The following is a 13,832-nucleotide window of genomic DNA, read 5'->3' as shown; positions in this document are numbered from 1 at the left end:
TTTGCCATATCTCATAATCATAGAACGCGGCAATTGCTAACATGATTCAGACGGACTTCAGCTTCGCTACGGGTGAGAAAGTCTCATCGTAGTCAACCCCTTGAACTTGTCGATAACCCTTAGCGACAAGCCGAGCCTTATAGATGGTCACATTACCATCCGCGTCTGTCTTCTTCTTAAAGATCCATTTATTTTCTATGGCTCGCCGATCAGCGGGCAAGTCAGTCAAAGTCCATACTTCATTTTCATACATGGATCCTATCTCGGATTTCATGGCTTCAAGCCATTTGTCGGAATCCGGGCCCGCCATCGCTTCTTCATAGTTCGAAGGTTCACCGTTGTCTAACAACATGATTTCCAGGACAGGGTTGCCGTACCACTCTGGTGCGGAACGTGTCCTTGTGGACCTACGAAGTTCAGTGGTAACTTGATCGTGATCGTCATCATTAACCTCCTCTCTAGTCGGCGTAGGCACCACAGAAACATTTTCTTGTGTTGCGCTACTCTCTGGTTCGAGAAGAGTCATCTCATCAAGTTCCACTTTCCTCCCACTTACTTCTTTCGAGAGAAACTCTTTCTCCAGAAAGGACCCGTTCTTGGCAACGAAGATCTTGCCTTCGGATCTGAGGTAGAAGGTATACCCAATGGTTTCCTTCGGGTATCCTATGAAGACGCATTTTTCAGACTTGGGTTCGAGCTTTTTAGGTTGAAGTTTCTTGACATAAGCATCGCATCCCCAAAACTTTTAGAAATGACAGCTTAGGTTTCTTCCCAAACCATAATTCATACAGTGTCGTCTCAACGGATTTCGATGGAGCCCTATTTAAAGTGAATGCGGCAGTCTCTAAAGCATATCCCCAAAATGATAGCGGTAGGTCGGTAAGAGACATCATAGATCGCACCATGTCCAACAGAGTGCGATTACGATGTTCGGACACACCATTACGCTGAGGTGTTCCAGGCGGCGTGAGTTGTGAAACAATTCCACATTTCCTTAAGTGCGTGCCAAATTCATGACTCAAATATTCTCCCCCACGATCTGATCGTAAGAACTTTATTTTCCTGTCATGTTGATTCTCAACCTCACTCTGAAATTCCTTGAACTTTTCAAAGGTCTCAGACTTGTGTTTCATCAAGTAGACATACCCATATCTACTTAAGTCATCAGTGAGGGTGAGAACATAACGATAGCCACCGCGAGCCTCAACGCTCATTGGACCGCACACATGAGTATGTATGATTTCCAATAAGTTGGTTGCTCGCTCCATTGTTCCGGAGAACGGAGTCTTGGTCATTTTGCCCATGAGGCATGGTTCGCACGTGTCAAATGATTCATAATCAAGAGACTCCAAAAGTCAATCTGCATGGAGTTTCTTCATGCGTTTGACACCAATGTGACCAAGGCGGCAGTGCCACAAGTATGTGGGACTGTCATTATCAACCTTACATTTCTTGGCATTCACACTATGAATATGTGTAACATCACGTTCGAGATTCATTAAGAATAAACCATTGACCAGCGGGGCATGACCATAAAATATATCTCTCATATAAATAGAACAACCATTATTCTCGGATTTAAATGAGTCGCCATCTCGCATTAAACGAGATCCAGATACAATGTTCATGCTCAAAGCTGGCACTAAATAACAATTATTGAGGTTTAAAACTAATCTCGTAGGTAAATGTAGAGGCAGCGTGCCGACGGCGATCACATCGACCCTGGAACCATTTCCGACGCGCATCGTCACCTCGTCCTTCGCCAGTCTCCGCTTATTCCGCAGCTCATGTTTTGAGTTACAAATATGAGCAACCGCACCGGTATCAAATACCCAGGAGCTACTACGAGTACTGGTAAGGTACACATCAATAACATGTATATCACATATACCTTTGGTGTTGCCGGCCTTCTTATCCGCTAAGTACTTGGGGCAGTTCCGCTTCCAGTGACCGTTCCCCTTGCAATAAAAGCACTCAGTCTCAGGCTTGGGTCCATGCTTTGGCTTCTTCCCGGCAACTGGCTTACCGGGCGCAGCAACCCCCTTGTTGTCCTTCTTGAAGTTCTTCTTACCCTTGCCTTTCTTGAAACTAGTGGTTTTATTGACCATCAACACTTGATGTTCCTTTTTGATCTCCACCTCCGCTGATTTCAGCATTGAATATACCTCAGGAATGGTCTTTTCCATCCCCTACATATTGAAGTTCATCACAAAGCTCTTGTAGCTAGGTGGGAGCGACTGAAGGATTCTGTCAACGACCGCGTCATCCGGGAGATTAACTCCCAGCTGAGATAAGCGATTGTGTAACCCAGACATTTTGAGTATGTGCTCGCTGACAGAACTATTCTCCTCCATCTTACAACTATAGAACTTGTCGGAGACTTCATATCTCTCGACCCGGGCATGAGCTTGGAAAACCATTTTCAGCTCTTGGAACATCTCATATGCTCCGTGCTGCTCAAAACGCTTTTGGAGCCCCGGTTCTAAGCTGTAAAGCATGCCGCACTGAACCAGGGCGTAATCATCAACACGTGCTTGCCAGGCGTTCATAACGTCTTGGTTTGCTGGGACGGGTGCTTCACCTAGCGGTGCTTCCAGGACATATGCTTTCTTGGCAGCTATGAGGATGATCCTCAAGTTCCGGACCCAGTCCGTATAGTTGCTACCATCGTCTTTCAGCTTGGTTTTCTCTAGGAACGCGTTGAAGTTGAGGTTGACATTAGCGTGGGCCATTTGATCTACAAGACATATTGTAAAGGTTTTAGACTAAGTTCATGATAATTAAGTTCATCTAATCAAATTATTAATGAACTCCCACTCAGACAGACATCCCTCTAGTCATCTAAGTGATACATGATCCGAATCAACTAGGCCGTGTCCGATCATCATGTGAGACGGACTAGTCATCATCGGTGAACATCTTAATGTTGATCGTATCTGCTATACGACTCATGCTCGACCTTTCGGTCTCTTGTGTTCTGAGGCCATGTCTGTACATGCTAGGCTCGTCAAGTCAACCTAAGTGTATTGCGTGTGTAAATCTGGCTTACACCCGTTGTATGCGAACGTTAGAACCTATCACACCCGATCATCACATGGTGCTTCGGAACAACGAACCTTCGCAACGGTGCACAGTTAGGGGGAACACTTTCTTGAAATTTTAGCAGGGGGTCATCTTATTTATGCTACCGTCGTTCTAAGCAAATAAGATGTAAAACATAATAAACATCACATGCAATCAAATAGTGACATGATATGGCCAACATCATTTTGCTCCTTTTGATCTCCATCTTCGGGGCGCCATGATCATCATCGTCACCGGCATGACACCATGATCTCCATCATCGTGTCTTCATGAAGTTGTCTCGCCAACTATTACTTCTACTACTATGGCTAACGGTTAGCAATAAAGTAAAGTAATGACATGACGTTCCAGTTGACACGCAGGTCATAAATAAATTAAGACAACTCCTATGGCTCCTGCCGGTTGTCATACTCATCGACATGCAAGTCGTGATTTCTATTACAAGAACATGATCAATCTCATATATCACATATATCATTCATCACATCCTTCTGGCCATATCACATCACATGACACTTGCTGCAAAAACAAGTTAGACGTCCTCTAATTGTTGTTGCAATTTTTACGTGGCTGCTATAGGTTTCTAGAAAGAACGTTTCTTACCTACGCCAAAACCACAACGTGATATGCCAATTTCTATTTACCCTTCATAAGGACCCTTTTCATTGAATCCGATCCGACTAAAGTGGAGAGACAGACACCCGCTAGCCACCTTATGCAACTAGTGCATGTCAGTCGGTGGAACCTTTCTCACATAAGCGTACGTGTAAGGTCGGTCCAGGCCGCTTCATCCCACGATGCCGCCGAATCAAGATAAGACTAGTAACGGCAAGTAAATTGACAAAATCGACACCCACAACAACTTGTGTTCTACTCGTGCATAGAAACTACGCATAGACCTAGCTCATGATGCCACTGTTGGGGATCGTTGCAGAAATTAAAAAATTTCTACGCATCACCAAGATCAATCTATGGAGTTTACCAGCAACGAGAGAGGAGTGCATCTTCATACCTTTGAAGATCGCGATGCGGAAGCGTTGCAAGAACGCGGTTGGAGGAGTCGTACACGTAGCGATTCAGATCGCGGCAGAATCCGATCCAAGCACCGAACACCGGTGCCTCCGCGTTCAACACACGTGCAGCCTGGTGACGTCTCCCGCGCCTTGATCCAGCAAGGAGGAGGGAGAGGTTGAGGAAGAAGGCTCCAACAGCAACACGACGGCGTGGTGGTGGTGGAGTGGCAGTTCTCCGGCAGGACTTCGCCAAGCTCACGCGGAGGAGGAGAGGTGTTGGGGAGGGGAGGGGTTGCGCCTTGGATGTGGTGCTGCAGCCCTCCCTCCACTCCTCTATTTATAGGGAGAAGGGGGAAGGGGGCCGGCCCCTCTAGATGAGATCTAGAGGGGGGCGGCGGCCAAGGGGGAGGGGGCCCTTTAGGGTTCCCCCCAACCCTAGGCGCATGGGCCCTAGGGGGGACGGCGCCCAGCCCACTTAGGGGCTGGTTCCCTTCCACCTACAGCCCATAAGGCCCTCCGGGGCAGTAGACCCTCCCGGTGGACCCCCGGAACCCCTCCGGTGGTCCCGGTACAATACCGGTATACCCCCGAATATTTCCGGTGACCGTATGATGACTTCCCATATATAAATCTTCACCTCCGGACCAATACGGAACTCCTCGTGACGTCCGGGATCTCATCCGGGACTCCGAACAACATTCGGTAATCACATACAAACCTTCCTTATAACCCTAGCGTCATCGAACCTTAAGTGTGTAGACCCTACGGGTTCGGGAATCATGCAGGCATGACCGAGACACCTCTCTAGCCAATGACCAACAGCGGGATCTGGATACCCATGTTGGCTCCCACACGTTCCACGATGATCTCATCGGATGAACCACGATATCAAGGATTCAAGCAATCCCGTATACAATTCCCTTTGTCAATCGGTACGTTACTTGCCCGAGGTTCGATCGTCGGTATCCCAATACCTCGTTCAATCTCGTTACCGGCAAGTCACTTTACTCGTTCCGTAATGCATGATCCCGTGACCAACTACTTGGTCACATTGAGCTCATTATGATGATGCATTACCGAGTGGGCCCAAAGATACCTCTCCGTCATACGGAGTGAATCCCAGTCTCGATCTGTGCCAACCCAACAGACACTTTTGGAGATACCTGTAGTGCACCTTTATAGCCACCCAGTTACGTTGTGACGTTTGGTACACCCAAAGCATTCCTACGGCATCCGGGAGTTGCACGATCTCATGGTCTAAGGAAATGATACTTGACATTAGAAAAGCTTTAGCAAACGAACTACACGATCTAGTGCTATGCTTAGGATTGGGTCTTGTCCATCACATCATTCTCCTAATGATGTGATCTCGTTATCAATGACATACAATGTCCATGGTCAGGAAACCGTAACCATCTATTGATCAACGAGCTAGTCAACTAGAGGCTCACTAGGGACATGTTGTGGTCTATGTATTCACACATGTATTACGATTTCCGGATAACACAATTATAGCATGAACAATAGACAATTATCATGAACAAGGAAATATAATAATAACCATTTTATTATTGCCTCTAGGGCATATTTCCAACACTCGCCGCGGCTTTGCATTGCTCGCGCGTAGGCCGGACAGGGCAGCGAGGACCATGAGATGCTCTTCATCCTGGACTTCGGCATCGGCTTCCTCCTCCAGCAGCGCCGCGAGCGCGTCCTCGTCGTCCGAGTCCATCGCCGAGCAGACAATCGCCGAACACCCGGCGGGCGTGCTGGGCGCACAGCCGCCGGTATCCCGCCCTGCGAGGCCGGAGCACTGGGAAAACTCGTCCAGGATGGTGGTGGGGAAGTTGTCGCGGCGAAACCCTCTCTTTTTTCCGGCGGGTAATGGCCTATCTAGCGGTGGTGGGGGGTGGAGGGTGGGCGGCGCCGGGATCGGCAAGACGTGCGCGCGTGTGGCCCAAGCACGGTTTTCCCCTTCCACCGGAGCCCCCAAGCGCCCCCCAGTGCGCTGGGTTCGGCCTGGGATCGCCGAGCCCAAAAATGGGCCGAGCCGGCGGATTTTGGCGTTTTGGGGGCGCGACCGGGGGTTTTTTCGGCGCCGGCGTGAAAAAAGTGGCTCTGGGGGCCTGTTGGGGCCGCGGCTGGAGATGCTCTAACAAGATTCGCAAAGAGAGGGGCGATGACGGCGGCGTGCCTTCGGCTCGCTTCAGTGCTTGTAGTCGTCGCTAGGTGGTCTACAAATTTGAATGTAATTTTTATTATTTCTAAAATGTCCGTTGTACTGACATTATTGAAGATGAATAAATCAGGAGTTTTAAAAAAAAAGGAGAATAAAGTTACATATACGCCTAAAAAAGAGTAAGGTTGCATCGTTTGCAAGAAATAATTTAACAAGAAATCAGGAGGTTCCTAAAGTAAGTTCTCCCTTCGCCTCAAGAGGGGAATAGGATGACCACACCTGCCAGCTTGGTCGATTTCCTCTCCTCTCTGATTCTGTCTCCCTCGGGGCGTATAGCGGCCCCGACTAGCAGTTGGCACTGACCGGCGGTCCCTCAGCGACATCGGTGTTTGAGGAGAAGAATAGGGCGGGATGTCCTTCCCGAGCCGAGCGTCCCACTTGAACTCAAGTAGTAGCAGAGAGGGGGAGACAGAGGAGAGCAGAGAAACAGAGAGAGGACAGGATTATCGGAGCATGGGGCTGCTGGCGCTCAAGCGGGAGCTCAAGCGGAACCATGGCCGTAGCCAATCCAATAGTAAGCCCCGATCAGCCGATCTGCCAATACTCATCTATGTTCTGTTCTTCTGTCTGTATATTCAGATTCAGATGCTCAGCCGCTACTGATTTGCTTACTTTTGTTCATATATACGAGTACAAAAAAGAACCCTTTGATGTGCTTAGTCTGGTTCGTTTGCGAAAATACGTATGCTCAATATGTAGTTTGATTTTTCATATTAACACAATGCGTGCGCCGCGGCTACTCATGACACTTAAGTGCTGCAGAAGGATCGGCTGCTTCATTATCTAAAAGAGACATATCACCTTTCCAACAGGATGATAATTCACACACGGAAAAAAGAAAGGATGATAATTCTCATGGTGGAAAAAAGGCAAGATTTATTGGTCCAGACCTTCCAGAGGTATGTTCCGATAACTCAGACTTCTACTGCAAGTGAAAATATCAGTAGAATAGCTAAAGGCAAAAAATTACGAACATAGTCTTCACAACCGCAATCTCCTAAGATCCCAGTGCATTAGTACTAGCTTTGCTTTGTTCTGCTTCCAGCTGCAACCGGTTCCCCAGCGGAAAATTGTTTCGCAAAATAAAGATACCCTGTTATCATGTTTCCCTCATAAGTGGTGTCTTCTGTTTCATTCACCATGATTCCTGCAGTTTAGATCCACTCTTTGGTGTATGGTTAGAAGAAGCCTTTGAAGGCTTTTTAGTCCTTAGCCTCTCATCCTCTATCTTATGCTACCCATGTCCAGCTTAAAATCAACATTTAAAGAGCAATTCTTGTGCATTATTATCCCTGAATAGTAGTTCCTTTGTAATTTTGACTCCGCGAGTCAAATGTTGAATTTCTCCACTTATGCATGCAGGAAATCTGGCATCATATACATTCACTAGTGCCAATGCGGGACGCGGCCAGGGCTGCCTGTGTGTCTCGTTCCTTTCTGAACTCATGGAAATGCCATCAGAATCTCGCCTTCACCAATGAAACAATGTGCTCAGAAGAAACATCATTGAAGGGAACAACTGACCCGAATTATAGAAGAAATAGAAGAGAGTATAACAACAATATTGACCGTATTATGGCAAATCATAGAGACGTCGGTGTGAAGACATTCGAGCTTGAATTCTATGGTCCTTACAATACCAAATTTTATAATCGTCTCAATAATTGGCTTCAGATTGCTGTTACACCAGTGATGGAAAAACTTACACTTACACTTCCATCGGAGAAGGCAAAGTATGAGTTCCCTTGTTCACTTTTATCTGACAGAAGTGGAAACACGATAAGGCATCTCGACCTTGCTAATTGTATCTTGCATCCAACAGTTAACCTTAATTTGAGATGCCTGGCAGTATTGGATTTGTATGAAGTGCATATCACAGGGGGTGAGTTAGCGTGCCTTCTTTCTAATTCATTTTCTCTGGAAAAATTGACACTCCTACATTGTCATGATATGATTCGCCTCGAGGTGCCTTGCCTGCTGCAGCGGCTAAGCCATCTCGAGGTGTTTGAATGCCCGAGACTTCAAGTTATAGAGAACAAAGCTCCAAATATCTCCAGCTTTGAGTATACAGGTAATGAAGTAGTACAACTCTCACTTGGAGAATCATTGCAAGTGAAGTACCTTAGGTTGGATTATAGATGTGCCATCAGTCATGCTATCGACAAGCTTCCATCCAGTGTGCCTAATCTTGAGACTCTCATAATAATTTCTCCTCGTGAGGTACCACGTTCTTATATTTAGGTGATAAATATGCACGCAACAGTAGCTATATCTTGGATTGTAATTAATCTGAGACATTTTTATGCAGATAGTCAATGCACCAATGATACCTAGCAAATTTCTCCACCTCAAGACCTTGAGTATTACTATTCGTAGGTGGTGGAGCCTCAATATGGAATATGATTTTTTATCTTTGGTTTCTTTCCTCGATGCTTCTCCTTGGAGACTTTTGGCTTGTCTGTAAGTCACTGTTCATCATGCAAATGTATTTGATAACTATGGTGGAATCATTTGTTAGGAATAAGCAACTTGTATTCCCATGAGGCCATAGGCCGATATATATACATGTACAGGTGTGGAACATATGCAGGAAACCCCTTATACAACGGGATAAATACAAAGGGGTACATGACCTATATTATAGCTCTAACACCCCCCTCAAACTCATGGTGGAGGAACAACACTGAGTTTGGAGAGATAAAAGCCATGGTGCGCTCTAGTCTGGGCCTTCGTCAGGAAATCCGCCAACTGTAACTCGGAAGGCACATACTGAAGAGCAATAACCTGATCCTGCACAGCAGCGCGCACATAGAAAGCATCAACACCAATATGCTTGGTGAGCTCATGCTTCACAGGATCGCGCGCAATGCTAATAGCACCTGTACTGTCAGATAAGAGCATAGTCGGTGTAGTGACAGAAACACCAAAATCCTGAAGTAACCACCGTAACCAAGTCACCTCTGCCGTCAAAAGAGCCATAGCTCGCAACTCAGCCTCAGCACTCGAACGAGAAACTGCAATCTGTTTCTTCGTCTTCCAGGCAATGAGAGAACCGCCAAGAAAAACACAGTAAGCAGAAAGTGAACGGCGATCAGAAGGATCACTAGCCCACGTAGCATCCGCATAGGCCTGAAGCTGTAAAGAACTAGAGCTAGGAAAGAAGAGACGGTGAGAGATCGTGCCCCGAAGATATCGGAGAACACGAAGGAGATGACTATAATGAACCGATGTGGGAGCAGAAACAAACTGACTCAGAATATGAACCGGATAAGAGATGTCCGGACGAGTGACAGCTAGATAGACAAGACTGCCAACGAGATGACGATAGCGCGTCGGGTCAGGAAGAGGATCACCATCAGTAGCACGGAGGTGAACATTGAGCTCCATAGGAGTCTCAACAATGCGCTCGTCAGTAAGAGCAGCACGGGCAAGAAGATCCTGAATATACTTTTCCTGGGATATAAAAAAGCCATCAGAGGTAGAAGAGACTTCAATCCCAAGAAAGTAGCGAAGAGGTCCAAGATCGGACATAAGAAACTGCTCACTAAGACGGGCCTTTACAAAGGCAATATACTCAGGGTCATCCCCAGTGATGACCATATCATCAACATAGAGAAGAAGAAGAGTCCGGCCACGAGGAGAAAGGTGAATAAATAATGCTGGATCATGAGCACTTGCTGAAAAACCAGCAGTAGTGACCACAGAGGCAAAACGCTCAAACCAGGCGCGAGGGGCTTGCTTAAGGCCATAGAGAGAGCGACGAAGACGACACACCATGCCATCAGGAACAGAATACCCAGGTGGTGGCTGCATGTACACCTCCTCACGCAGCTCACCATTAAGAAAGGCATTCTTAACATCAAGTTGGGATATAGACCAGTGGCGTGCAGAGGCCACGGCAAGAAGTGTACGAATAGTGGTCATATGGGCCACAGGAGCAAAAGTCTCGTCATAATCACGACCATGCTCTTGCTGAAAACCACGAGCCACGAGACGAGCTTTGTGACGCTCAAGAGAACCATCGGAGCGAGTCTTAACCTTGTAGACCCACTTACAAGTGATGGGACGGACGCCGGGAGGAAGAGAAACAAGATCCCAGGTACCAGTGCGTTCAAGAGCAGCAATCTCCTCTGCCATCGCAAACTGCCATTCAGGATGAACAACAGCCTGACGGTAAGAAGTCGGCTCAAGAACAGCAGCACCAGCGGTGGGAAATCCAAAGCGATCAATAGGCGGACGAGGACGAGAACGCAAGCCATAAGTAGGCTGAGAGGAAGAGGACGACTCATCCAAGGAAGCATCCACAGGTCGTGAACGACGAGTGTAATGCTGAGGCAAAGACGGAATAAGAGAAGGAGGAATCGCCAAGGTAGAATCGGGGGGTGGCGACGAAGAAGTCATCGGAGATGAAGGTGTAGAATCCAGTGACATGCTAGGGGAGGAGACCGGGGAAGACGGCGGCGACGACTCGACGAGAGGTGGAGAAGCAGAGGGAGGGGAACGAAAAGGCACAGGCGCGACAGGGGTGATAGGTGAGTCAGGAAAAGTGAGGAAAGGGATATCCTCCACTGAAAAAGACGAGGAAGATGGGCGTGGGTAGAAAGGACGAGACTCATCAAAAGTCACGTCTCGAGAGATACGCATCCGACAACCGATAGGATCCCAACAACGATAGCCCTTATGCTCATCACTGTAGCCTAAGAAGACACACTCAACAGACTGAGCGGTCAGCTTGGTGCGTTCGCGAGGGGCAAGAAGAACATAGCAAACACAACCAAACAAGCGAAGCATCGAATAATCGGGAGACCGATCAAAAAGACGCTCAAAAGGAACACCACCCTGCAAAGCAGCGGACGGCTGAAGGTTGATGAGAGAGGCGGAAGTGGAGATAGCCTCGGCCCAAAAATGAGGCGGAAGAGAGGCAGCAATCATCATAGCATGAGCCGTCTCAAGAAGGTGACGATGCTTGCACTCAGACACGCCATTCTGAGCATGAGCACCAGGACAAGAGAACTGGGCAAGAGTACCCTGCTCAGCAAGAACACCACGCAACATCTTAGAGATATACTCACCAGCGGAGTCAGCACGGAAAACACGAATGGGTGAAGAGAACTGAGTATGAACCATGGCAGCAAAACGCTTATAAATAGGCAACACCTCACTACGTGAAGTCATGAAATAAAGCCATGTGTAACGAGAAAAATCATCGATGAAAATAATATAGTATTTATGACCACCTTTCGAAGCGAAAGGAGCCGGACCCCATACATCAGAATGGACTAAATCGAAAGGACGCTTAGATACTGACTCACTATGTGAATATGGTAGCTGAATCTGCTTGCCAAGACGACAACCCTGACACTCTAAAGAGACATCTCCTGAGACAGACCCCAGAAGACCTCGACGAACTAAAGACGATAACCGAGAACCACACAGATGACCAAGTTGATGATGCCACTGCTTGAAGGAACCAGTAACAGAGGCGACAGCAGCGGAGAGACTGGCAGTGGTGGTGGCAGCGGAAGGAACATGAAGCCAGTCCAACTCCCAAAGACCCTGAGAATCACGACGGCGAGGGCCAGCCCCAACCAGAGTGTGCGTGCGACGATCCTGGACAGAACAAGAGTCAACATCAAGGATGACACGACAACCAGAATCAGTAAGTTGACCAGCAGAAAACAGATTCATGGTAAGGCGAGGAACATGAGCAACATCAGGAACAGAATAAGAAGGAGTGGAAAGATGGCCTCGACTAGCAACAGAAAGTGGAGTACCATCAGCAGTTAAGACATGAACAGGAGAAGCCAGCGATCGAAGAGAGGACAAAGCAGAAGAATGAGAAGACATATGAAAAGAAGCTCCAGAGTCCAGAACCCATGGGAATGTACCTGACTGTGTAGAGGGCGGGTGCTCAGTGCGGGAAGCATCAGTCACAGAACCAGCAGTACCCGTCGAGGAAGAACCTGAAGCCGCGAGCAGACGCTTAAGTCTTAGAATATCCTGCTCAGTCAAAGCAATGGCTGAAGCTGGCGAGGGAGATGACGAAGTCCCTGAGGAGGATGAACGCGCCTTGCGCAGATGTTTCCGCTTTGTGTAGCACTGGGACTCAATATGACCATCATTGTTGCAGTAGTCACAATGTGAACAGGGGCGACCTGAGCCTCCAGAAGGAGTGGGCAAGAGCGGCGGAGCACTCGAGCGAGAATGGGGCGGTGCAGCAGGTGGAGTGGAAGAAACCCGAGTAGCGAGCACAGAGGGAACCTCCAGCAAACCAGCACCACGTAGGCGAGTCTCCTCAGCACGAATCTCTGAAAGCGCCTCCATGAGAGAAATACGGCCACGAGCAAGCAACTGAGCACGCCGGGGCTCAAACTCCTTACGGAGCCGAGACAGGAACTCGTAGACGCGATGAAACTCCAAATCGGCCTGGACAGCCTGGCAGCAGGGGCAAGCACGACAACCAGCACTGCGGAGAGAATCAAGCTGGCGCCAGATAGCAGAACTCTGTGCATAAAAGTCATCAACAGTAGAGTCACCCTGCTGAAGAGCATGCTCCCGACGAACCACAGAAAGGTATAAGGCATCACCAGAGGGCTCATAGCGCTGACGAAGACAGGTCCACATCTGGAAAACAGTAGGAAGACCCAGAAACTCAGAAGCAAACTGAGGCAGAACACTAGCAGTGAGAACAGCTGCAGCACGAGCATCATCATCAAGCCACTGGGTGTAAACAGACAAAGCACCATGATACGTCTGAAGAGCCTCCTCATAAGCCAAAGCCCTCTCATCATAGGCACGATCAGCAGCCTCATCAGCAACCTTAGCCGCATCCTTGGCGGCCTGATTAGCATCCGGAGGAAGAACCAGTGGAGTCGGCGGAGTAGGGGCCACCGGAGGAACCGGACGTGGCGGACAGCAGACCTCGCCAGAAAGAACACCCCAGAGACGGATGCCACGCATGTGAATGCGCATGAAGCCAGCGAACTCGGTGTAGTTAGTACCATCGAAGATCACCGGACAGCGAGGGACAGCAACATAGCCCGATGCAGCAGACATTTTTTTTGAAAGAGATCCGAAAGCAGTAGAACACCGGACGGCAGGCGGAAGACCACGAGCGAACGGCGGCCGCGGGAAGGGGATGCGAAGTCCAGGCGGGAGGGGCGGAGTCCAGGCACCTGAGCGCGGGAGCGGCGGGAGCAGCGGGCACCTGGCGGGCGGCGGGAGCTGGCAGGCGGGAGCGGCGCCTGAGCGCGGGGGCGGCGGGAGCTGGCGGGCGGGAGCGGCGCCTGAGCGCGGGAGCTGGCGGGCGGGAGCGGCGCCTGAGCGCGGGAGCGGCGGGAGCGCCTGAGCGCGGGAGCGGCAGGAGCGACCCGGAGTCCTGGCGGGAGAGGCAGACGACCGCTGAGCGGGACCAGCTGGGCGCCTGGAGATCGATCGGGGGCCTCCCTGCGGCGATCGAGGAGGAGAGGCGCCTGGCGGGAGGAGATGTAGCAGCG

Source organism: Aegilops tauschii, chromosome 5 (assembly GCF_002575655.3).
Source record: "Aegilops tauschii subsp. strangulata cultivar AL8/78 chromosome 5, Aet v6.0, whole genome shotgun sequence".
In the NCBI taxonomy this organism is placed as follows: domain Eukaryota; kingdom Viridiplantae; phylum Streptophyta; class Magnoliopsida; order Poales; family Poaceae; genus Aegilops; species Aegilops tauschii.
This window is presented reverse-complemented; position numbering follows the sequence as displayed.